Consider the following 25,474-nt stretch of genomic DNA (forward strand, 5'->3'; position numbering starts at 1 on the left):
GTCTGCAGAAAATATCATTAAAATTATTTTTGAAATGTCGAGGTAAAATTGACATAAAATAAACTACACCAAGGGTAGCATTTGTTTAGTTTTGACATATATATACAAGACCCATGAAGCCATAACCACAATCAAAAAGCAAACATATTCATCACATGTAGAAGTTTACTTTTGTAACCTCTCCTTTGTGCCCCTTCCAGCATCCTCATTTTCCAAGCAGCTACCAATCTAATCTGCTTTCTGTCATTATATATTAGTTCATATATTTTAAAGTTTTATATAAATGGAATCATTTAGTATGTACTCCTTTTGTATTTGTCTCAACAAAATGATTTGATGATCAATCTGTGAACAGTGTGTATCAAAAGTTCATTTGTTTTTATGATAGAGTAGTATTCCACTGTATAGATACAGCTATGCTTACACACATTCTGATGGATACTTGAGTTGTTTCCAGTTTTTTTGGTATTTGCCTACAATTCTTTTTATTGACTAATGATTTATTTCTGTTTAAAAAATTAACTAGGGTTAGGATGGCTGATTCAAAAGAAAGTTGTATGTTTGTTTAGCTTTTGAAAAATAAACTGCCAAATTTTTTTCCAAATTGAAAGACTTTGCATTCTCACCAAGCTTATATGAAATTTTCAGTGTTCCACATCCTTGACAGGACTTGTTATGATCAATAATAAATGTTAGACATTTCAGTAGGTATAAAATAGTTTGTCATTGTGGCTTTGATTTGTGTGGCTTAGCTGATAAAGAATCCGCCTGTAAAACGGGAGACCTGGGTTCAGTCCCTGGGTTGAGAAGATCCCCTGGAAAAGGGAAAGGCTCCAGTATTCTGGCCTGGAGAATTCCATGGACTGTATAGTCTATGGGTCGCAAAGATTTGGACATGACTGAGCAACTTTTGCTTTCACTTTCAATAACTATTTATGTTGAGTGACTATTCCTGTGGTTTTCCATCTGAATGTCTTTTGTGAGCAAGTGTTTACTCAAATCTTTTGTCCATTTTTATTTGGGTGTTTATTATATAGAAAGATTTTTATAAATGAAAGTGCTTTATCACATATATGATTTTCAAATATTTTATCTCAGTCTGTGGCTTGTGTTTTCTCTCAAGTCCATTTCAAAGAGAAGATCTTAATTCAATGAATTCAAATTTATCAATTTTTTAATTAATGGGTCGTACCTTTTTTGTATTGAAAAATTTGTGTTGATCAATCTCAGCTAGCAAAAATTTTCTGCTATAATTTTTTGGAGATAATTTACAGTTTCAAGTTTTCCATTGAGGCTTATAACACATTTTTTTAGGTTTTTTGTTAATGAACTATAAAAGCTATTTTTTTGCACATGAATATCCAATGGTTTTAAAAGCAAAGTTTGCAAGGCATATATATATAATGTGCATGCATCCTTAGTCATGTCTGATTCTTTGTGACCCCATGGACTGTAGCCTGCCAGGCTCCTCTGTCCATGGGATTTTCCAGGCAAGAATACTGAAAAGGGTTGCCATTTCCTTCTCCAGGGGATCTTCCCAATCCACAGATCAAACCTGGGTCTCCTTCGTCTCCTGCATCAACAGGCATATTCTTTACCACTGAGCCACCTGGGAAGCCCGCATATATGATAAAATGGTTAATATCCAAAATTCATAACTAACACCTACAACTCAATAGTAAAAAAAACCCAAATAACCTGATTAAAAATGGGAAAATAAATTGAATAAACATTTCTCTAATGAAGACATACAAATTGCCAATAGGTATATGAAAGGTTTCTCAACATCACTAACTATCAGGGAAATGGAAATCAAAACCACAGTGATCACCAAATGATCAACTCACATCTGTAAAGATGGCTATTATGAACAAAAAGAAAAAAATGCAGGTGAGAATATGGAGAAAAGTGAACCCTTGTGCACGACTGGTGGGAATGTGAATTGGCATAGCCACTGTGGAAAACAATGTAAAGGTTCCTCAAAAAACTAAAAATAGAACTGCCATATGATCCAACAATCCCACTTCCAGGTACATATAATATTTCAAGGAAGAATTAGCACCAAGTTCTCAAAGAGATATCTGCACTCCCATGTTCAGAGAAATATATTCACAACAGTCAGGATATGGAAGCAACTTAAATGCACATTGATGAATGGTTGAATAAATAAAATGTAGTGTTTACATACAATACAATATATTTAACCTTGGGGGAAAAAAAGCAGAAAATCCTGCCATTTACAATGACATGTATGAACTTATAGGACATTATCCAAAGTGAAATAAGCCAGACATAGAAGAACAAATACTACATGATACCACTTACATAATGAACCTAAAATTGTCAAACTCAGAAAAGCAAAGAGTGGAATGGTGGTTGTCAGGACTTGGGAGAAGGAAGAAGCAGGAAAATATTAATCAAAATAGGAAGATATAAAACCAAAGGTACAAAGTTTTGGTTTTACCAAGATAAAATTTGAAATCCAAATTTAAACTTAAAATTTAAAATCTTAGAGACCAACTGTGCAGAATAATAGTGTTTATAGTTAACAATATTGTTGCATACTTAAAAATTTGCTAAGAGGCCAAGAAGGTAGATCTTATATTGTGTTCTTGTCATTATTATCATCATCATCATTGTCATTATTATAATAAATACAAGGAAACTTGTTGGGTGATGGATAGATTTATGGCATAGGTAGTGATGGCTTCACAAGTGTGTGTTTCAAGCTTATCAAGTTCCATACATTAATTATCTGCAGGTTTTTGTATATCAAAAAAGAAAAAATCTCAAGACTGTTTATTGAAAATAATATTCTCTCTTCACTGAACTACCTATGCAAATTTGTTAAAGATCACTTTTTAATTTATCTGTCAGTCTATTTGTGGAATCTCTATTCTGTTTTATGATCTATTTTTTTCCTACATTTAAGACAAGTACACGTTACCTTTGGTACTGATGTTTTATAATCCCATGGAATAATATAGTGTTAATTCTTCAAGTTAAAAAAAATGTTTTGACTATTCTAGGTTCTCTGCATTTCTAAATACACTTCAGAATAAGTCTTTTGATTTCTTCCATAGAGCCTGCCAGAATTTTGATTGATATTGTGTTGAATCTATACATCAATTTGTGGGGATCAATAAGGAGTCTTAAAATCTAAGACAAAGTATGTCTCTGCATTTACTTAGGTCTTTTAAAATTTCTTTCATTAGGGTTTTGTAGTTTTCAGTGAAGAAACCTTGCTTATTTTTGGTCAGCTATATCCGTACTTGGACTTCCCTGATGGCTCAGCGGTAAAGAATCTGCCTGCAATGAAGGAGATGCAGGAGGCATGAGTTTTATCCCTGGGTCAGGAATATCACTTGGAGGAGGAAATGACAACCCACTTCAGTATTCTTGCTGGGAAAATACCATGGCCAGAGGAGCCTCGTGTACTACAGTCCTTGGGGGTCACAAAGAGTTAGAAAAGACTGAACATTCACTCACTCATCCATCTACTCTTACAAATGGCATTGTTTAGTTCAAATTCTGATTGTCCATTGCATGTATTCAGATACGGACCTAGATATATGATTGACTTTATATTGATTATATATTCATTTTAATATATTTTAATCTGATTTAGTAAAATTTTGTGAAGAAATTTTGTGTCTATATTAATAAACAATGTTGATCCATGCTTTTCTTTTCATATAGTGTCTGTCTGGTTTTGCCATCAGAATGAACTTGGAATTATTCTTTCCTCCTCAACTAAATGGAGAGTTTTGGTAAAATTTATATTATCGATGTTAATATTCTTTAAATGTTTGGCATAATTTGCCCTGGAAGTCATCTGGATTTGTAGTTTTCTTTGTCAAAAGTTTTTAGCTAAAAATTCAGTCTCCTTAAGAGAAACATGACCATTTATATTGTCTATTTGTTCTTGAGTAAACTTTAGTGGTTTGTGTCTTTTAAATAATGTTTTCATTTCATCTAAGTGGTAAAATTTATTGGCCCAATATTGTTCATAAAATTCCTTTATTTTCTTTTGAAATCTGTAGAATCTGTAGTGATGTCACCTCCCCCATTCTTGATATTAGTAAACTATATATATATATTTTTTTTTTTTTTTTTTTTTCTGGTCAGTCTGGCTACAGGTGTACCAATTTTATTAAGTTTCTCAAAGAACCAGTGGTTTCAATGACTTTTCTCTATTTTACTTTCTATTTCATTGATTTGCATTCTGGTTTTGCTTATTTTAATTTTTCTCTTTGTTTTGGTTTTGTTTACTCATTATTTTCACTTCTTAAAGTATAAGCTGATGTCATTGATTTGACACCTTTTTTCTTTACTAATAGATGTATTTGGTAATATAAATTTGCCTATTATCACAACAGTAGTTACATAACATAAGTTTTGATAGATTGTATTTTCAATTGTATTCAATCAAAATGTTTTCAAATTTCTCTGAGTTTTTCTTTGACCCCTGTGTTAAAAGTGCATTATTTAGTTTGCAAATATTCAAAAATTTTCCAGAGACCTTTCTGCTACTGATTTTGAATTTAATTACATTTTGGTCTAAATATCAATTTTTGTCTGACTTGAGTCATTTAAAATTTACTAAGGTCTATTTTACAATTTTTTTGGAAAATTTTCTCTGCATACCTGAAAAGGATGTATATTCTGCTGTTGCTGATGGAAGTGTTCCATATATGTGTTCATTAGGTCAATTAGATGCACTTTCTTCATACCTGTATTGATTCTAATGATAATCTCCTGCCTTCCTTAATTTTGTTCTTCTGTATGTAACATGTGGTTTTCTTTTTTCTACCTGCTTCTAAAATTTTACTTTTATGACCATACTGACTAATTTCATTGTTATGTGCCATGCCATACTTTTCTTCTTTTTGTGTACTTAGGGTTCATTAAGTTCTTGAATCTTCAAATTTAATGTTTTCTCCAAATTTTTAAAAAATTAAGCCAGTATTTCTTCAGATATTTTTTGCCACCTCTCTCCTACCTTAATCCTAAGGGACTCCAATTATACATAAATTAGGTTGCTTCAAAATAATTGAAGCACAGTTCACTGCTTTTCCATTCAATTTTTAAATTTTTTTATCTCATGTTATTTTGAATAGTTTATCTTGTTATGAATTCAAGTCCATTGATCTTTTCTTTTGCAACATCTAAATTTGTGTTAATCTCATGCAATGCATTTTTATCTTAAACACTGCAATTTTTATCTATAGAAGTTTAAGTATATCTTTAATCATCTGTGTCTCTACTTAACTTTTGGAACATATGGAATACAGCATAATAAGTATCTTAAAGTCCTTGTCTGTTAATTCTATTATATTCATCTTATGCTGATTTTGATTGATGAACTTTTTTCCTTGTAATGGTTTATATTATCCTGCTCTTTTGCATTTCTGGTAACTTTATATTAGATACCAGATGTTGTGAATTTTATCTTGTTGGGTGCTGTTATTTTTATATTCCTATAAATATTAAGCTTTACTCTGGGATTCAGTGAAGTACTTGGAAACAGCTAATTGTTTCATATCTTGCTTGCAAGATTTTTTTAGGTGGGACTAACACTGTGTTGTCTATGGTTAATTATTCCCCACTACTGAGGCAAACACCATCTGTGTAATTAACAAAAAGCTCTATAAATTTTGAAATTTTGAAGTCTGACTTATTGAAACAGGCACTATTTCTAGCCCCATGGTAGCATCCTTCATAAAGTATTCCTCTTATCCTTTATTATATTTTTTCCCCCTGAGCCTGGACTAGTTTCCTCACATGCATGCTCTGACTCATAATCTCCTAAATACTTGAAGGAGATTGTCGGCAGATCTGAGTGTTTTCTCTGACAGCTTTCTCCTCTCTGGTATTCTGTTCTATGGTCACTAGCTGCCTTGATTTTACCAGATTCTCAAAACACTCCACTCAACTTTATGTTTAAAATCTGACTCGGCCTGAGTTCTCCCTCTGTGCACTGTTGGCTGGGAATTCTTACTAAGTAGGCAGTTGGGATAACTGCAGGGCTCACCTTGTTTATTTCTCATCTCTCAGGGATCCTGGCCCTTCATTACTTAAATGTCCAGTGTCTTGAGAAACATTGTTTCATAAATGTTTCTAATTTGTCTATCCTTTGTGGAAAGAAGGTAAATTCAGCCCCTGATACTTGTTTGTAAACAGAATTCTCAAATCACATTAAGAACAATTTTCATGGTTAATGCTAATTTTTGTCTACAGATAATATATAGAGGTCATTGTATGTCAGGCATTTCACATACATGATCTCACTGAATCCTGTATCTTCATACCAGCTCCATGTAGTAGGCATCATTTTTAGTTCCCATTGTTCTGATAAGGTAACTGAAGTTCAGTGAGATCAAGTACCTTGGTCAAAATCACACATACAATAAGCAGACGAAGTTGACCTAAGACTTAATCTAGATTTATATGAAACCAGACGTTTTGATCTTAACAACATTGCTATCCTTTCATGACTATCAACCTACCCATCATTTTTTGTGTTATTATTAGCACAGAGAGAATCATAATCAGTTTTAAAGCATTTAGAAGTACGAGTAATTTTTGTCTAGTGCAGAGTTTAAAAGTGCTTATTAAACCAAGAATAATTATCATACCAGAAATATTCTATGCCTTGGGTTTAGATAAATAAATCTAAGTGTCATCTTGTCAAACCCAAACACCAACAGTTCTGTGTGCAGCTTCTAACAATAAACCCTTTGAAAACTTATTTTTCTTTAATTGCAAAAGATAACATGATCTGTGGGAGTAACAGAATGCTTATTGTTGAGTGGTGCTGAATGCAGGTAAACAGCTTCAGAAAAACAAGAACCATTTGAAAGCAGTTAAAAAGAGGAGTGTCATTTTATTCACAAACAAGTTACCCAGAATCACTGTGAAACTTTATTCCTCCAAATATATAAAGTGCTTTGGATGGAGTTGGCAACTATCACTAAACAGACTCACCCCAGTGTTCCAGGAACCCTGGATGAAATGACAGATGAGGCCAGGACTTTGGAGAAGTAGGTTGCCCAAGGGCTAAGCAGAGACTGGAGAGTCAGCATTGGAAAAGAAAGATCCAGCAGGCAAATCTGAGGGGTTTAAGCCCAATACCCTGTTGTACCTATCCTTTATCCCTGAACAGCCTACTAACCATATGAAAGAAAACACACTTCTTCAGTTCAGTTCAGTTGCTCAGTCATGTCCTACTCTTTTTGACCCAATGGACAGCAGCACGCCAGGCTTCCTTGTCCATTACCAACACCCAGAACTTGCTCAAACTCATGTCCACTGAGTTGGTGATGCCACCCAACCATTTTTTTCTCATCCTCTGTCATCCCCTTCTCCTCCTGCCTTCAATATTTCACAGCATCAGGGTCTTTTCCAATGACTTGGTTCTTTGCCTCAGGTGGCCAAAGTATTGGAGCTTCAGCTTCAGCATCAGTCCTTCAAATGAATATTCAGGACTAATTTCCTTTAGGATTGACTGGTTTGATCTCCTTGCAGTCCAAGGGACTCTCAAGAATCTTTTCCAACACCACAGTTCAAAAGCATCAATTCTTTGGCACTCAGCTTTCTTTATGGTCCAACTCTCACATCCATCCATGACTACTGGAAAAACCATAGCTTTAACTAGATGGACCATTGTTGGCAAATTAATGTCTCTGCTTAACATGCTGCCTAGGTTGGTTTGTTATAGCTTTTCTTCCAAGAAACAAGGGTCTTTTAATTTCACAGCTGCAGTCAACATCTGCAGTGATTCTGGAGCCCAAGAAAATAAAGTCTGTCACTGTTTCCATTGTTTCCCCATCTATTTGCCATGAAGTGACGGGACCGGATGCCATGATCTTCATTTTTTGAATGTTGAGTTTTAAGCCAGCTTAAACTTCACTCTCCTCTTTCACTTTCATCAAGAGGCTCTTCTGTTCCTCTTCACTTTCTGTCATAAGGGCCGTGTCATCTGCGTATCTAAGGTTATTGATATTTCTCCTGGCAATCTTGATTCCAACTTGTGCTTCATCCAGCTGGCATTCTGTATGGTGTACTCTGCTTATAAGTTAAATAAGCAGGGTGACAATATACAGCCTTGACCTGGCAACTTTACCTGCCAAGACCTCCTTTACTCTTCTGCTAGTTGTTGTTCAGTTGCTCAGCTGTGTCCCACTCTTTGAGACTTCATCAACTGCAGCAGGCCAGGTTTCCCTGTCCTTCACTGTCTCCCAGAGTTTGCTCAGACTCATGTCCATTGATTCCATGATGGCATCCAACTATCTCATCCTCTGCCACCCCCTTCTGCTCCTGCCCTCAATCTTTCCCATCAGGGTCTTTTCCAATGAGTCAGCTCTTCACATCACTTGGCCAAAGTATTGGAGCTTCAGCTTCAGCATCAGTCCTTCCAATGAATACTAAGGGTTGATTTCCTTTAGGACGGACTGGTTTGATCTCCTTGCTGTCTGCTGGTAATATCATTCTAATTGTTTTTGGAAGAGCTATCTTTCCAGAAGTGGAAAAATGACTCAATTCTAACAAGAAGAGTGTCTCATCTTCCTGTCCAGAGTACACAGAGAGGAGGCTATGACACAAATTCAACTGAGAGTTCTGGTGAACTCAGATTAAGAATGATACTTACGTGTGTGCTCAGCCATATCCGACTCTTTTGCAGTCCTAATGAACTGTAGCTCACCAGGCTCCTCTGTCCATGGAATCTTCCAGGCAAGAATACTAGAGTAGGTTCCCAATTCCTCCTCCTGGGGATCTTCCCCACCCAGGCATCGAACATGTGTCTCTTGCATCTCCTGCATTAGCAGGTGGATTCTTCACCACTTAGCCACCTGGGAAGCTCCCCAAGAGTGATATAGGACCGTGGAAAATAGAGGCATCTAGACCACAAGGTAGAATATGTTTATTGCTTAGTAACTAAGTCATGTCTGACTTTTTTGTGACCCAATGAACCATAGCCTGCCAGGCTTTTCTGCCCATGGGATTTCCCAGGCAAGAATATTGGAGTGGGTTGCTATTTCCTACTCCAGGGGATCCTCCTGACCCAGGGATTGAACCCTTGTCTCCTGCACTTGACATGTGGATTCTTTACCACTGAGCCACCAGGGAAGCCCAGAGAGAATTACCTGAGAATGAAGCCCACACTGTGAACATCAGAGGCAATAAGTGGAGAAAGAAATGAGGAAAGAGATGAAGGTATGTATAGGTGAAAAGAAAATGAGAAAAAGAGGTATTGGACAGGAAGAGGGATATCATTCTATTTTGAAAGCCAATATATTACATCATTGTTTTCTTTCCTCTTTTGTGCAAGCTGCCTTACCTCATATTCAATCCATTTTCTTTATGAACCACATTTAACATGAAGAAGATACCAAAATAATTGTAGCAAACACTTATGTTTCCATGATCCAGAATTCATTTTCCTAATCCCCCATGGAATCACTATCTTCAAGTCATTGTTTATACTTATTGTCTACTGCTGGATTTTTATATCACAAGGTACATACCAATGATTAACACATAATATCATTTTTGTGTTTAAAAATTTATGTAAGTAGAACTACACTGCATATCCATTTGTAGTTTACATTTTCCACTTATTATTATTTTAATTTTAAATATTTTCATTTGAAAGTTATTTTTTTCCTGCTCTTAGAATTTCAATATATGAACTGACCACAATTTGTTTACATAGTCCCCTATTAATTTCTATATAGAGGTGAAATGGTAGGTCATAGTCTGGGTATGGGTATCTTTAACTTCACAGGACATTGTCAAATCTCTCTCTAATATCCTTGTGACAATCTTGATGCCAGCTTACAATAGATGAGAAATTATGTTTCATTAGTCCCTTATCAATAATTAGTATAATCAGACATTTTGATTTTTGCTAATCTAATGGAATGAAACTGTTCAACATTGCATGTTTATTTTAATGAGTATTTTCTTGGTAAGTAACGAGTTCATGCATCTTTATGTATGTTTATTCGCTAAAGATTCCTTCTCTGTGAATCAGCTGTTGTGGTTTGCTCTTTCTGTTGTTGTATAGGAATTTATTCATTCAACCAATATTTATTGAGTGTCTATTCTTTTCCAAGCTCTGTTCTGGGTACTAGATATCTAGTAGTAAACAAAACAGACAAAACTTTCTGCCCTCATGGAATTTATATTCTAGTTTAAGAGCTATGTAAATATTCCATGTACAAATATTAGTTCTTATATTTCAAACATCTTTTCCAAGTTTCTGGCTTGTATTTATCTTTGTAGGGGTTTTTGATATACAAAAGTTTTAAGTGTTAATGTAGTCATAATTATCAATATGGTATATTGTGATTTATGCTTTTTGGATTTTATTTAAGGAATTTTTCCTTACTCCTCAATTTTGAGGTATTTGCTTGTAGTTCTTACAATGTTTTTAAAAATTTTTTACATTTCACATTTTGTGATACAGTATAAATTGAGGCTTTAATTGTATCTTTTTATGTACATAAATAATTATTTACATAATATGTTTGAATAATCAATTCCATCACCACTTGTTTATAATATCCTTTATGCAATATATAAAATTTCTCTGTATAAATAAATGTTGTTTTTTTTTTTTCCTGGGTCCTCCATTCTGCCTTCTTAGTGCCTAGCATCATGTCAGGTAGTACAGAGTTCCTCAATTCATAATTGTTAAAACCAAACAAATATTAATAATAAATGATTATTCTTTCAATCCTAAAGAAATAGACATGCACAAGAGATGTATGTACTAGGATGCTTATCACACCATTTTGAACAATAGAAAAATAATGCTTTTACATAATGAATATATCCAACCTTAAAAGATTGGTTAACAATGAATACCATATTCAGACCATGAAATAATGTGCCCTTTTTGAAAACTTATCAGACATACACAAACTTAATGACATAATGATATGCTCACAACTAACTAACAGGATGGTAAAAACCTCAAGTTATAATCATAAAATGGCATTTTATTAAAAATCTTATTATACACATCTGAAATGACAAGACACTAAATTGTCAAAAGATGGCTATTTCAATAAAGTAGGATATTTCTTTTCTTTTTTATCTCATTGGTATTTTTTCATTATTCAAAATATTTTCCTAAACAATTGTTTAAATAATTTCATTAAACTCAGCTTCCTTTTCATAAGCCTAAAGGGTGGACGTGTCACTAAATAGTTAATAAACTTGATGAACTAGGGGAGACCATGTAGTAGAAAATATATTTGTTTTGAGGTGATACAGATTCTAGTGTAAATTTTGTTTCCAGTATTTTCTGGTCATGTGTTCATGTGCTCTGTCTGAGTCTTCGTTTCTGCATCTATAAAATCAGAATAATTCATGAAACTGTTGGGTGGGATACATTAAACAGTGTCTGTAAAGCAGACAGCACAGTGCCTAGCATATTAAAAGTACTGAAACATGGTAACTATTGTTAATAATATTCAGTACTCAAATCATACTTCAGAATCTACCAGGTGGAGGACACAATGCTGTGAAAGATGATGAATCTCACAGAATGAAAATGGCAATATAGCATAGAAGTCTCCTGTCAGAATGGGTAAGATAGAGGTATTGTCTTAAATCACATTTCCATCAAAATCATTCCCCAAAACAGTGATGTTGAATGACAGTTCTGACAGAGATTTTCTTCTCAAAATATGTCCCCAGAACATGCATGTGTGCGTGTTAGTTGCTCTGTCATGTTCGACTCTTTGCAACCCTATGGACTGTAGCCCACCAGGCTCCTCTGTCCATAGACTTCTCCAGGCAAGAATACTGGAGTGAGTTGCCATTCCCTTCTCTAGGGCATCTTCTTGACCCAGGGATCAAACCAAGTCTCCTGCATTGCAAGCAGATTATCTGAGTTACGAGGGAAGCCCCCCGACCCCCACCAGAACATGTGCTATGCAAATATACCTTGGTGTGTGTTTGTATACATGCATGTGCTTGTATTCAATGCTGTTTTCATATCGCACCAAATAAAAAGTGGTGTTCAATACATTTTGATTTGAAGAGAATGGTAACAATTTATGATATTGAATCTCTGTGTGAAGTCAAATAACTTTGGGCTAGATTTCAGAAAATAGGAAACTAAAAAGGTCATGTTTTACAGCTAAAATTTACTCTGCTATAATTTTGAATAATAAATCATTGTGGAACTTAGGAAAAGTTCAATGCCAGCTCTTTCTATGGTTACCATCATGAATAGCAAAGAACTTGAAGATTAATTGTAATCCATTTTAAAATAAAGTTATAAGGTATATAATTATACCTATATATAACATTTTGAATTTTTACCAGTATCCAAGGAATGTGGTATGTTAATGCATATACATATGTATATAAATAATAGATGACAAATTCTTCTTGTGTGAGTCAATATATAGAGCCCTGCAAAGTTGTGTTCATCCTGTGGTTTACAATTACTCTATATGCCCACCCTCTTGTTTAGACATTCTCTCTTGTTTTTACTGATACTGGACATTCGTTACTTTCCATATAGCCCTCTCAAAATAGATGGTCATGTTTTCCATTCTCTACCTACTTCAAGGTCAAAAAGCAATAATTGTCCTATTTCTAGATCCTTACTCCACCATGCTCATGCAAAATTCTTTGCTTTTTGGAGGCTTATGGCATTTAACTGTAACACCTTCTATATCTTTTTGTTATTCTACCTACTTATTTATTGGTTAATCCCTAAATTTAGGGGTCAGCAAGCTATAGATCATGTGCCAAATTTATTCTGTAGTATTTTGGAAATAAAGATGTTTTGGAAAACAGTCATGTTTGTTCACTTTATATAGTGTCTCTAACTGCTCTTGCATTAGAACAACAAAGTAATTGCAAAAGAGTCCATATGACTTTCAAATTCTAGAATACTTACTATCTGTCCTCGTATAGAAGAAGTTTGTTGATATTGAAGTATTTGGCACAGTCTCACAATTCTCCCCTTCTCAAGTCCTGTCTTCCTTTTTCATGGTTTTAGAATGATGCAAACACAATTTCTCAGTGCCCTGATATTTTCCTTGTCAAAGTCAGTATCTGTACTCTCCTCCAGTGTCCTTTTCTCATGATCAACCTCCAGATCTTGTCAACAACTCAAACTGCCTCATTTCTTTAATCTTAAACTTAAAATCCCACTTTTGGGCTACACTACAACTATACTTACTTTTTTTGTTGTTGTTATGGAAAACATTAGGGAGGGGAATGTGAGGGATAATGACAAAAATGCTATACTTGCCTGCATGTGATAAAGGAGTACAAGCCAGGACTTCTCTGATGGTCCACTGATTAGGATTCTGCTCTTCCTCTTCAGGGAGCACGGATTTGATCCCTGGTCAGGGAACTAAGATCCTGCATTGTCACACAGAGTGGCCCAAAAATAAGTAAATAAAGGGAAGAAAAAAAAAAAGAGAAAAATTACATGCCCATAGGGACTAAAGTTGTTTAGTTGCTCAGTCGTGTCCAACTTTGCAATCCCATGGAATGTAACCTGCCAGTCCCCTCTGTCGATGAGATTTCCCAGGCAAGAATACTGGAGTGGGTTGCCATTTCCTTCTTCAGGAGATCTTCCCAACTCAGGGATTGAACTCGCGTCTCCTGCATTGCAGGAGGATTCTTTCCACTGAGCCACCTGGGAAGCCAGGGAGTAAAGAGGAGAATACAAAGAAAAAACTTTGGATTATAATAAATTTTCACAACTAGAGAAGCCATGGATGGATTCTGATAAGAAACTCTTAGAGAGGTAAGGGGAAGGCTAGAGCAGTGTTGTGGAATCCATGAGAAGGTCACTGACCAGGAAAGATTGTCAATGATGTCAAATGCTGCAGAGAAGTCCAAATATATCAGAATTGAAGTGTTGAAGAGGAAAGGTTAAAATTTTACATAACCTCCTTCTCCTTCTACCTCTGTAACTCATCTTGCCCCTTGCAAAGCCTAGATCACATAGGTCACATAGTGTCAGAAAGTGGGGACTTGAAATACTAGGAAATGGAGTTTATCTCACTCACCCTTGTCCTGCTCTTTGGAATAGCCCAGCCCCTGAAAACCTGCTTAATCATGCCTGTCAAGGTCAGGCATCCCCCACCCCATCTTGACCACTGTTCCCGTGTGCACAAAATCCCTTAGTTTAAACCAACCTATTAACAGCTAGTGTTGCCCACTACAGTCTGTCTATAAAAACTCTGTAATCCCTTTGTTTAGGGCTCAGATCTTGGAATGTTAACTCCTCTGGTTCCACCTGCATAGTAAACCTGAGTTCTCCAACTCTCTGAGTGTGGTGCTTGGTTTCTCGAGTACTGGTTTCTTTAACAATGTCAGAGAGAAAGAAATATTCCTCTTCCCTATTCAGTTTTTCTGTCTGGTCTAAGAATTAAATTGGCATGAGATTAACAGGACAAAATCAAACAAAAGTGTAATAACATGTATACATGTGAGAAACTCAGGAGAACTTGACAAAATGGTTGAAACCCTCCCCTTAAAATGCCGTCTTCAGCTAAAGACAAAAAAGGATTTTGATGTAGTTAGTGGTTTGGATTTCAAAGGGGAAAAAGGCAATTGACATGGAGATAGAAAAGCATGTGTTTGGTAAATAAATGTTTGCTGGGCCAGGCAGTGACAATGGGACCCAGAGAGGAATTTTCTTAGCTAGGTTCCTCCCTGTTCAAATTATTGCTATCTGTGGGGTTGACTCCCTTCCTGGAACAGGTCCTCCATCTACATTCTTTAGGCAGTTAGGGGAAAGGTCAAAGGTTCTTGCTGAGTCTTTTGGGCCTTAACTGTCCTCAACTTGGAATAATCTGCATGCCAAAGAGATATTTTGAGGTTGCAAATTTTGCTCCCCCACAGAAACAAAATAGTGCATGTGTCATACAACACTGGAAGAAATGCAGCCTGAATACAAGGATCTCAGCTTATGTATTTCTTTTCAAAAAACCCTTATCTATCATAAGTTGCATTAGATTGTGCAAAGCTATTTTTCAGGGGATATTACAATTTAAAATCCAGCAATGGTTCCGAAGTCACATACTTATATAAAGATACTTTATGATTTTTCTTTTTGTAATGTGAATGCCTGATTTAACCTGTGATTGCAAAGGCACCCCCTTCAAAAGTAGTTATCTCAATAAACACATTGCTAGCCACAGGACTAGATAAAGGGCCTGGATGCCACTCGTCCAAAACCCTAGAAACAATTTTGTTTTAGAGATCCTGGTTGATTTAAATAACTGACCATTTGTGCCACTTGTGGGATTTTTTTGTTTGCTTGGGTTTTATTTTTCATTTTCTTCCCCCTATCTTCCCATGCTTTAAAATATTACTCCTATGTTTTAAATTCAGTCATAAAGAGTGAGCTGGTAAAACCCTAGACCCTCACTTTCGACCCAAAGAAAAAACAAAAACCCCAGGGGAGTGCTAGCTCTCTCTTCCTGCACACTTTCTGGGTGTCCCTTGGTATGCCTTGTGTGCTCCAGGGTTTGTAAATAATACACTTTTTTCCTTCATAACTTCCTGATGTAACTATGCTGAAAGGTGTCTTGTAGTTAATCGCAAAGAGTCAGACTAGCTACAGCATGGGTTTGGAAAGGGGAGATGTCTGTAGGAAGCTCACCAGGGCTAAGTGAGAGCCTCCAGGCATTTCTAGCCAATACCATCACTACTGATAGGCTGAGACTGGCACTTAAAACTCTCCCTTAGCTCCAGTCCTTTCCCCAAGTATCTACAAAAATAACATTATATTAGTCTCAAAATATTGGCTCTCAGACCACTTTTCAGCATATTGATAAAGTTGCTTAGTTCTCCTACTGTGTAGGGCTCTTTGGAATAAAAAAAAAGAGAGAAGAAGAAGAGGTAGAGGAACATAGTAGAAACAACATTCATTCTCTTAATAGGCATTTGTTGAGAACCAGCTTGTGTCACTCACTATGCTTTGGAGGAAAGGACCAATCACCTCAAGGCAAGTTCTGCAAAATGTCAGGTGAGCCTGGATTTTGCTTTTATTTGTATAGCTGATTTAAGGATGATGTGATCTAAAAGTTTAATATAAATTGAGAATTATTTATGAAAATAATAATAAAAGAAAATATTCATAAGATCATTGAACCATGAAATATTCAGTTCCGTTCAGTTCAGTCTCTCAGTCTTGTCTGACTCTTTGCGACCCCATGAATCACAGCACGCCAGGCCTCCCTGTCCATCACCAACTCCCAGAGTTCAGCCAAACTCATGTCCATTGAGTCAGTGATGCCATCCAGCCATCTCATCCTCTGTCGTCCCCTTCTCCTCCTGCCCCCAACTCCTCACAGCATCACGGTGTTTTTCCAATGAGTCAACTCTTCACATGAGGTGGCGAAAGTACTGGAGTTTCAGCATCAGTCCTTCCAATGAACACCCAGGACTGATCTCCTTTAGAATGGACTGGTTGGATCTCCTTGCAGGCCAAGGGACTCTCAAGAGCCTTCTCCAACACCACAGTTCAAAAGCATCAATTCTTCAGCACTCAGCTTTCTTCACAGTCCAACTCTCACATTCATACATGACCACTGGAAAAACCACAGCCTTGACTACACAGACCTTTGTTGGCAAAGTAATATCTCTGCTTTTCAATATGCTATCTAGGTTGGTCATAACTTTCCTTCCAAGGAGTAAGCGTCTTTTAATTTCATGGCTGCAGTCACCATTTGCAGTGACTTTGGAGCCCAAAAAAATAAAGTCTGACACTGTTTCCACTGTTTCCCCATCTATTTTCCATGAAGTGATGGGACCAGATGCCATGATCTTAGTTTTCTAAACGTTGAACTTTAAGCCAACTTTTTCACTCTCCTCTTTCACTTTCATCAAGATAGGGTGGTGTCTGCATATCTGAGGTTATTGATATTTCTACCGGCAATCTTGATTCCAGCTTGTGCTTCTTCCAGCTCAGTGTTTCTCATGATGTTCACTGCATATAAGTTAAATAAGCAGGGAGACAATATACAGCCTTGATGTACTCCTTTTCCTATTTGGAACCAGTCTGTTGTTTCATGTCCAGTTCGAACTGTTGCTTCCTGACCTGCATATAGGTTTCTCAAGAGGCAGGTTAGGTGGCCTGGTATTCGCATCTCTTTCAGAATTTTCCACAGTTTATTGTGATCCACACAGTCAAAGGCTTTGGCAGAGTCAATAAAGCAGAAATAGATGTTTTTCTGGAACTCTCTTGCTTTTTCCATGATCCAACGGATGTTGGCAATTTGATCTCTGGTTCCTCTGCCTCTTCTAAAACCAGCTTGAACATCAGGAAGTTTACGGTTCACATATTGCTGAAGCCTGGCTTGGAAAATTTTGAGCATTACTTTACTAGCGTGTGAGATGAGTGCAACTGTGCAGTAGTTTGAGCATTCTTTGGCATTGCCTTTCTTTTGGATTATAATGAAAACTGACCTTTTCCAGTCCTGTGGCCACTGCTGAGTTTTCCAAATTTCCTGGCATATTGAGTGCAGCACTTTCACAGCATCATCTTCCAGGATTTGAAATAGCTCAACTGGAATTCCATCACCTCCACTAGCCTTGTTTGTAGTGATGCTTTCTAAGGCCCACTTGACTTCACATTCCAGGATGTCTTGCTCTAGGTGAGTGATCACACCATCATGACTATCTTGGTCATGAAGATTTTTTTGTACAGTACTTCTGTGTATTCTTGCCACCTCTTAATTTCTTCTGCTTCTGTTAAGTCCATACCATTTTTGTCCTTTATCGAGCCCATCATTGCATGAAATGTTCCCTTGGTATCTCTAATTTTCTTGAAGAGATCTCTAGTCTTTCCCATTCTGTTGTTTTCTTCTATTTCTTTGCATTGATCGCTGAAGAAGGCTTTCTTATCTCTCCTTGCTATTCTTTGGAACTCTGCATTCAGATGCTTATATCTTTCCTTTTCTCCCTTTGCTTTTCACTTCTCTTCTTTTCACAGCTATTTGTAAGGCCTCTTCGACAGCAATTTGCTTTTCTTCATTACTTTTCCATGGGGGTGGTCTTGATCCTTGTCTCCTGTACAATGTCACGAACCTCCGTCCATAGTTCATCAGGCACTCTGTCTATCAGATCTAGTCCCTTAAATTTATTTCTCACTTCCACTGTATAATCATAAGGGATTTGATTTAGGTCATACCTGAATGGTCTAGTGGTTTTCCCTACTTTCTTCAATTTAAGTCTGAATTTGGCAATAAGGAGTTCATGATCTGAGCCACAGTCAGCTCCTGGTCTTGTTTTTGCTGACTGTATAGAGCTTCCCCATCTTTGGCTGCAAAGAATATAATCAATCTGATTTAGGTGTTGACCATCTAGTGATGTCTATGTGTAGAGTCTTCTCTTGTGTTGTTGGAAGAGAGTGTTTGTTATGACCAATGTGTTCTCTTGGCAAAACTCTGTTAGCCTTTGCCCTGCTTCATTCCGTATTCCAAGGCCAAATTTGCCTGTTACTCCAGGTGTTTCTTGACTTCCTACTTTTCCATTCCAGTCCCCTATATGAAAAGGACATCTTTTTTGGATGTTACTTCTAAAGGGTCTTGTAGGTCTTCAGAGAACTGTCCAACTTCAGCTTCTTCAGCCTTACTGGTTGGGGCATAGACTTGGATTACTGTGATATTGAACGGTTTGCCTTGGAAACGAACAGAGATCATTCTGTCTTTTTTGAGATTGCATCCAAGTACTGCATTACGGACTCTTTTGTTAACCATGATGGCTACTCCATTTCTTCTAAGGGATTCCTTCCCACAGTAGTAGATATAATGGTCATCTGAGTTAAATTCTCCCATTCCAGTCTATTTTAGTTCACTGATTCTTAGAATGTCGACATTCACTCTTGCCATCTCCTGTTTGACCACTTCCAATTTGCCTTGATTCATGGACCTGACATTCCAGTTTCCTATGCAATATTGCTCTTTACAGCATCGGACCTTGCTTCTATCACCAGTCGCATCCACAACTGGGTATTGTTTGTGCTTTGGCTCCATCCCTTCATTCTTTCTGGAGTTATTTCTCCACTGATCTCCAGCAAACAATATTCTCAAAGCCAGTCCTAAGCTTACTCAACATTTTTACAGAAAACTAGTAGAAGGGTGACAATATACAGCCTTGATGTACTCCTTTTCTTATTTGGAACCAGTCTGTTGTTCCATGTCCAGTTCTAACTGTTGCTTCCTGACCTGCATATAGGTTTCTCAAGAGGCAGGTCAGGTGGTCTGGTATTCCCATCACTTTCAGAATTTTCCAGTTTATTGTGATCCAAGAGTCAAAGGCTTTGGCATAGTCAATAAAGCAGAAATAGATGTTTTTCTGGAACTCTCTTGCTTTTTCCATGATCCAGTGGATGTTGGCAATTTGATCTCTGGTTCCTCTGCCTTTTCTAAAACCAGCTTGAACATCAGGAAGTTCACGGTTCACATATTGCTGAAGCCTGGCTTGGAGAATTTTGAGCATTACTTTACTAGCGTGTGAGATGGGTGCAATTGTGCAGTAGTTTGAGGATTCCTTGGCATTGCCTTTCTTTGGGATTGGAATGAAAACTGACCTTTTCCAGTCCTGTGGCCACTGCTGAGTTTTCCAAATTTTGCTGGCATATTGAGTGCAGCACTTTCACAGCATCATCTTCCAGGATTTGAAATAGCTCAACTGTAATTACATCATCTCCTGTAGCTCTGCTCGTAGTGATGCTTCCTAAGGCCCACTTGACTTCACATTCCAGGACATCTGGCTCTAGGTGAGTGATCACACCATTGTGATTATCTTGGTCATGAAGCTCTTTTTTGTACAGTTCTTCTGTTTATTCTTGCCACCTCTTCTTAATATCTTCTGCTTCTGTTAGGTCCATACCATTTTTGTCCTTTATCGAGCCCATCATTGCATGAAATGTTCCCTTGGTATCTCTAATTTTCTTGAAGAGATCTCTAGTCTTTCCCATTCTGTTGTTTTCCTCTATCTCTTTGCATTGACTGCTGAGGAAGTCTTTTTTATCTCTCCTTGGTATCTTTGGAACTCTGCATTCAGATGTGTATATCTTTCTTTTTCTCCTTTGCTTTTCACTTCTCTTCTTTTTACAGCCATTCGTAAAGCCTCCTCAGATAGCCATTTTCCTTTTTTTCATTTCTTTTCCATGGGGATGGTCTTGATCCCTGTCTCCTGTACAATGTCACGAACCTCTGTTTATAGTTCATCAAGCACACTATGAAATCTAGTCTCTTAAATCTATTTCTCACTTCCACTGTATAATCATAAGGGATTTGATTTAGGTCATACCTGAATGGTCTAGTGGTTTTCCTTACTTTCTTCAACTAAGGCCTGAATTTGTCAATAAGGAGTTCATGATCTGAGCCACAGTCAGCTCCCGGTCTTGTTTTTGCTGACTGTATAGAGCTTCTCCATCTTGAAAAAACGCTGGGCTGGAAGAAGCACCAGCTGGAATTAAGATTGCTGGGAGAAATATCAATAACCTCCAATATGCATATGACACCACCCTTATGGCAGAAAGTGAAGAGGAACTAAAAAGCCTCTTGATGAAGGTGAAAGAGGAGAGTGAAAAAGTTGGCTTAAAGCTCAACATTCAGAAAACGAAGATCATGGCATCTGGTCCCATCACTTCATGGGAAATAGATGGGGAAACAGTGGAAACAGTGTCAGACTTTATCTTTTTGGGCTCCAAAATCACTGCAGATAGTGATTGCAGCCATGAAATTAAAAGACGCTGACTCCTTGGAAGGAAAGTTATGACCAACCTAGATAGCATATTAAAAAGCAGAGACATTACTTTGCAAACAAAGGTCCATCTAGTCAAGGCTATGGTTTTTCCAGTGGTCATGTATGGATGTGAAAGTTGGACTGTGAAGAAAGCTGAGCGCCGAAGAATTGATGCTTTTGAACTGTTGTGTTGGAGAAGACTCTTGAGAGTCCCTTGGACTACAAGCAGATCCAACCAGTTCACTCTAAAGGAGATCAGTCCTGGGTGTTCATTGGAAGGACTGATGCTGAAGCTGTAACTCCAATACTTTGGCCACCTCATGCGAAGAGTTGACTCATTGGAATAGACTCTGATGCTGGGAGGGATTGGGGGCAGGAGGAGAAGGGGACGACAGAGGATGAGATGGCTGGATGGCATCACTGATTCGATGGACGTAAGTTTGGTTGAACTCCGGGAGTTGGTGATGGATAGGGAGGCCTGGCATCCTGCAATTCATGGGGTCTCAAAGAGTCAGATACAACTGAGCGACTGAACTGAACTGAACTGAGGAGAAGGGTAAAGGGCAATTTCTGACATCAACTTGTTAGGGGGAAAAAAAAAAAGATTCCAAAGAGAAAAAATAGATGTGTTCCTGTAGTAGAGCACCTGGGGCTGATGGGCCACACCTTGTAGCTCCACTTTTATCTTGACATACATTTACTCTGCTACTTCTAGCTTAGTCATCTTTGTATTTATCTTGCCTTCTGTACAAGAGGGTAAGGGAAGTGAAGGCAGGCATAGTATTTAAATTATATTTCTTTCTGCTCCGTTTGGTGCCTAGATTAGTGACCCTGCTCCACCACTCCACAAATATCTACAAAAGTGTAAACCCATGGGGAGCTACTACAAATATTATGTAGTCTTAATTAATAATTAATCCTAATAGTAATTATGAGCTTTGCTAAATTCATACCGTTTCAGTTTGACAAATGTGTTTTATAACACATTTGTCAGCATTCAAAATTATTTGTTGTTTCTCCTTTCCAAACAATTTATCAGAATGAAAAAGCTTTTGTATAAATTTCTGTAGGGACACAACATCCAGAATCATATAGACTATGAATCCACACAAGCAATACAGTAAAACTAAGCTTAGGGAAGAATTTTCTCAAGGGAAAAAAAACAAAACAAAACAAAACTCAGACTAGCTTTTCCTCTGTCTCATCAGAGTCCAAAATTCCCACTTTAGGTACAAAATGAATTAAGGGTATAAGAAAATGAATTTTTTTTATACTGCGCACATTCAATGTGACATAGCTAAGAGACATGGGAGCATTATTTGTGTACTCAGGTGTCTTAATATTACATCCTATTCATCATCCTTCCATATTTTAAGGCATTTATCCAGTGGCTAAACCATTGAAATTTTAACTAATTCTGACACACTTATGTTTAACTGCTAATAAAGGGATTTTTAAAGATATCAAACAAACTTAAAATTATGAATAATTCAATAACTATTAAAATTAAAGGAATTACAGTAAAGAATTATTTGATTCTCCTTCCATTTCTGCTCCTTCTAAATTTATAATCTCCTTTCTTTCTGTCTCCCTCTCTTTCCTTCTCTGTCTCATCCACAAACAAACCAGTTTAGTTTTATTCTGAAATTAGGTTGTTAATTATGTTTTTTCCTATGTGATGTATATATTTCCATTGCTTTGCATCAAATATCGAATCTGAATTTTACAATTTTTTAAAATAAGAGCAAGAACAAACAGCAATTACCAAATAAATTTCAACTGACTCTCATTTTGAAAAGACAGTTGAAGCAAATTTTGTCAATAGCATGTCAAAGTCATAGTCATATCTTTCATAAATCTATTCTTTAAAATGACCAATTAATAAAAGAGTGATTTAACAATCATTTATTGAGCTCATACTATATGAGAGACATTGCCATAGGCATTAGAAGCAAACACAATCGCAGGCCTAAAAAATTTTATGATGCAGTAGGGGACACGGAAAAGTAAATGGATAATTTTTCAGTGATAGTAAGAGGTACAGAATACAACCAGGTACAAGGCAAGCATGGGTTGGAGAAGTGACAGTGAGTAAAGTGTTGAGAGATTAAGAGAGCTTCTCATAGGAAGTAGCTACAACTCATTCAAACTCTAGGAGCACATCTGCCCCCAACTCTCATACAAACAAAAGTATCACTAAAACAGCAGAAGGAAATATGAATATTTTGAGTTTGTCAAAGGTTTAGTCTTAGATCTCACAGAACAAAGACCTTCAAATTAAGGAGAAAAGAACTTAAAGAGCTGTGAAAGGTGGTTAATCTGCTAATTACCATTTCAAAAGAAAGTGACAAAGGGGATAGCAATGCAGGAATACTGCTTAGCTGGGTCTTCCTCTAGTTTCTAGTGGCTGCTCAGAGGGGCAAAAATTATACTCACTCTTCTCTTTCCATTTTCCTCCTCTTACTTTCTATCCACTTAAAATATTTTTGTCTTTGCTGCCATTCTCTTTAAAAAGGCTCTAAGATCCCATTTGTTTATTTTTGCTTTTATTTCCAATATTCTGGGAGGTGGGTCATAGAGGATCTTGCTGTGATTTATGTCAGAGAGTGTTTTACCTATGTTCTCCTCTAAGAGTTAGCCTCTAATTAAAATAAATAAATTTAAATTTAAAAATTTTTTTAAAAAAGGCTCTAAGATAATTTATACTTCGTTTTAGGTACTGGCTGAATTTCTGATTCTGTTTGCTATGCCTAAAAAGCAGTTGAGATGAAATTTCATTTTTTCTGGTGATGAAAACCTTCCCTGAGAGAAATCTCAACACCAGAGAAACTCTGAATTTTGGAGATATCAGATAAGAATTTTTTTTAAAGTGTTTCATTTATGTTTGCCAAAATATAATTTACTATATAGTTGTGAGTTATAGATAGCCAAAGAGAAAAAGGAAAAATTTCCTTGAATTTGGGAAATAAAACTTTAAATAAGTAGCAATGTTCCCCCCAAAAACCTATAATCATCCTTTATCAATTCATTCAGTCCCATGTAATGGGCTTTCCTGGTAAAGAATCCACCTGCAATGCAGGAGACCCTGGTTCACTTCCTGGGTCGGGAATCCTGGAAAAGGGATAGGCTACACACTCCAGTATTCTTGGACTTCCCCTTTGGCTCAGCTGGTAAAGAATCTGCCTGCAATGCAGGAGACATGGGTTCAATCTCTGATTTAGGAAGTTACCCTGGAGAAGGGAACGGCTACCCACTCCAGTATTCTGGCCTGGAGAATTCCATGGACTGTATAGTCCATGAGGTCAAAAAGAGTCATACACAACTGAGCAACTTTCACTTCACTTCATGTAATTAATATGTATTTTTTATTGATCTTGGATTAGCAGTTTCAACCAACTAGAATTCCAGAAATTGTTGCTCAGTCCAGTGGTATGAGGCTAGGCCTCTTGCACCAAACAGGTAGCCAAGTTGTGAATGCAAAAGAAAAGTTTCTGAAGGAAAATAAAAGTGCTACTCCAATGAACATAAAAAAGATAAGAAAGCAAAGCAGCCTTATTGCTGATATGACGAAGGTTTTACTGGTCTGGAAGGAAGATTAAACCCAGTCACAATGCTTTCTTAAGCCAATAATCAATGCAAGATACTAAATCTCTTCAATTCTATGAAGGCTGAGAGAGGTGAGGAAACTGCAGAAGAAAAGTGTGAAGCTAGCAGAGGTTGGTTCATGAGGTTTTAGAAAAGAAACTGTCTCCATATGTAAAAGTGTAAGGTGAAGCACAAGTACTGATGTAGAAGTTACAGCAAATTATCCAGAAGAGCTAGCTAAAATCATTAATGAAGGTGGCTACACTAAGCAACTATATAGATCAACCAGCCTTCTATTGGAAGAAGATACCACCTAGGACTTTCATAACTAGAGAGGAGAAGTCAGTGCCAGGTTCAAAACTTTAAAAACAAGGCTGACCCCCTTGTTAGGAGAGAATGGAGCTGGTGCCTTTAAGTTGAAGCCAATGCTCATTTACCATCCAAAAGTCTTAAGGTGCTTAAGAATTATGATAAATCTACTTTTCCTGTTCTCTGTAAAGGCAACAACAAAGCCAGGATGACAGCCCATCTATTTAAACATAGTTTACTGATTATTTAAGCCCAGTGTTGAGACTTACTGCTCAGGAAAAAAAAAAAAAATGCCTTTCAAAATATCACTGCTCATTGACAATGTACCCAGTGACCCAAGCTCTCTGATGGAGATGTATGACATTAACGTTGTTTTCATACCTATTAACAAAACATCAATTCTGTAGCCCATGGATCAAGGAGTAACTTCAACATTCAAGCATTACTATTTAAGGAATACATTTCATAAACTATAACTGCCATAGATCCTCTGATGAATAAGTACAAAGTAAGTTGAAAACCTTTTGGAAAGAATTCACCATTCTAGATGCCCTTAAGAACATTCATGGTTCATGGGAAGAGGTCAAAATATAAATATTCAAGGAAGTTTGAAAGAAGTCCATTCCAACCCTCATGGACGACATTGAAGGGTTCAAGACCTCAATGGAAAAAGTAACTACAGATGTGGTAGAAATAGCAATATAACTAGAATTAGATCCCTGAAGAATTGACTGAATTGCTGCAATTTCATGAAAAAACTTTAGTGGATGAAGAGTTGCTTCTTATGAATGAGCAAGGAAAATGATTTATTGAGATGAGATCTACCCCTACT

The 25,474-nt window shown here is 36.8% G+C and overlaps 1 long non-coding RNA gene across 1 annotated transcript in view; it reads left to right on the forward strand.

Moving 5' to 3' along the window:
* LOC147341241 (uncharacterized) overlaps positions 1–5,297 on the forward strand; it is a 47,550-nt gene extending 42,253 nt beyond the window's left edge. Inside the window, exon 3 of the long non-coding RNA XR_015158794.1 lies at positions 3,216–5,297. This is a non-coding gene — a long non-coding RNA (uncharacterized LOC147341241). The remainder of the gene's footprint in view (positions 1–3,215) is intronic.
* The last annotated feature ends 20,177 nt before the right edge of the window (positions 5,298–25,474 follow it).

This window comes from Bos grunniens, chromosome X (genome assembly GCF_055505025.1).
Source record: "Bos grunniens cultivar Pamir isolate PY7600 chromosome X, Bosgru_T2T1.0, whole genome shotgun sequence".
In the NCBI taxonomy this organism is placed as follows: domain Eukaryota; kingdom Metazoa; phylum Chordata; class Mammalia; order Artiodactyla; family Bovidae; genus Bos; species Bos grunniens.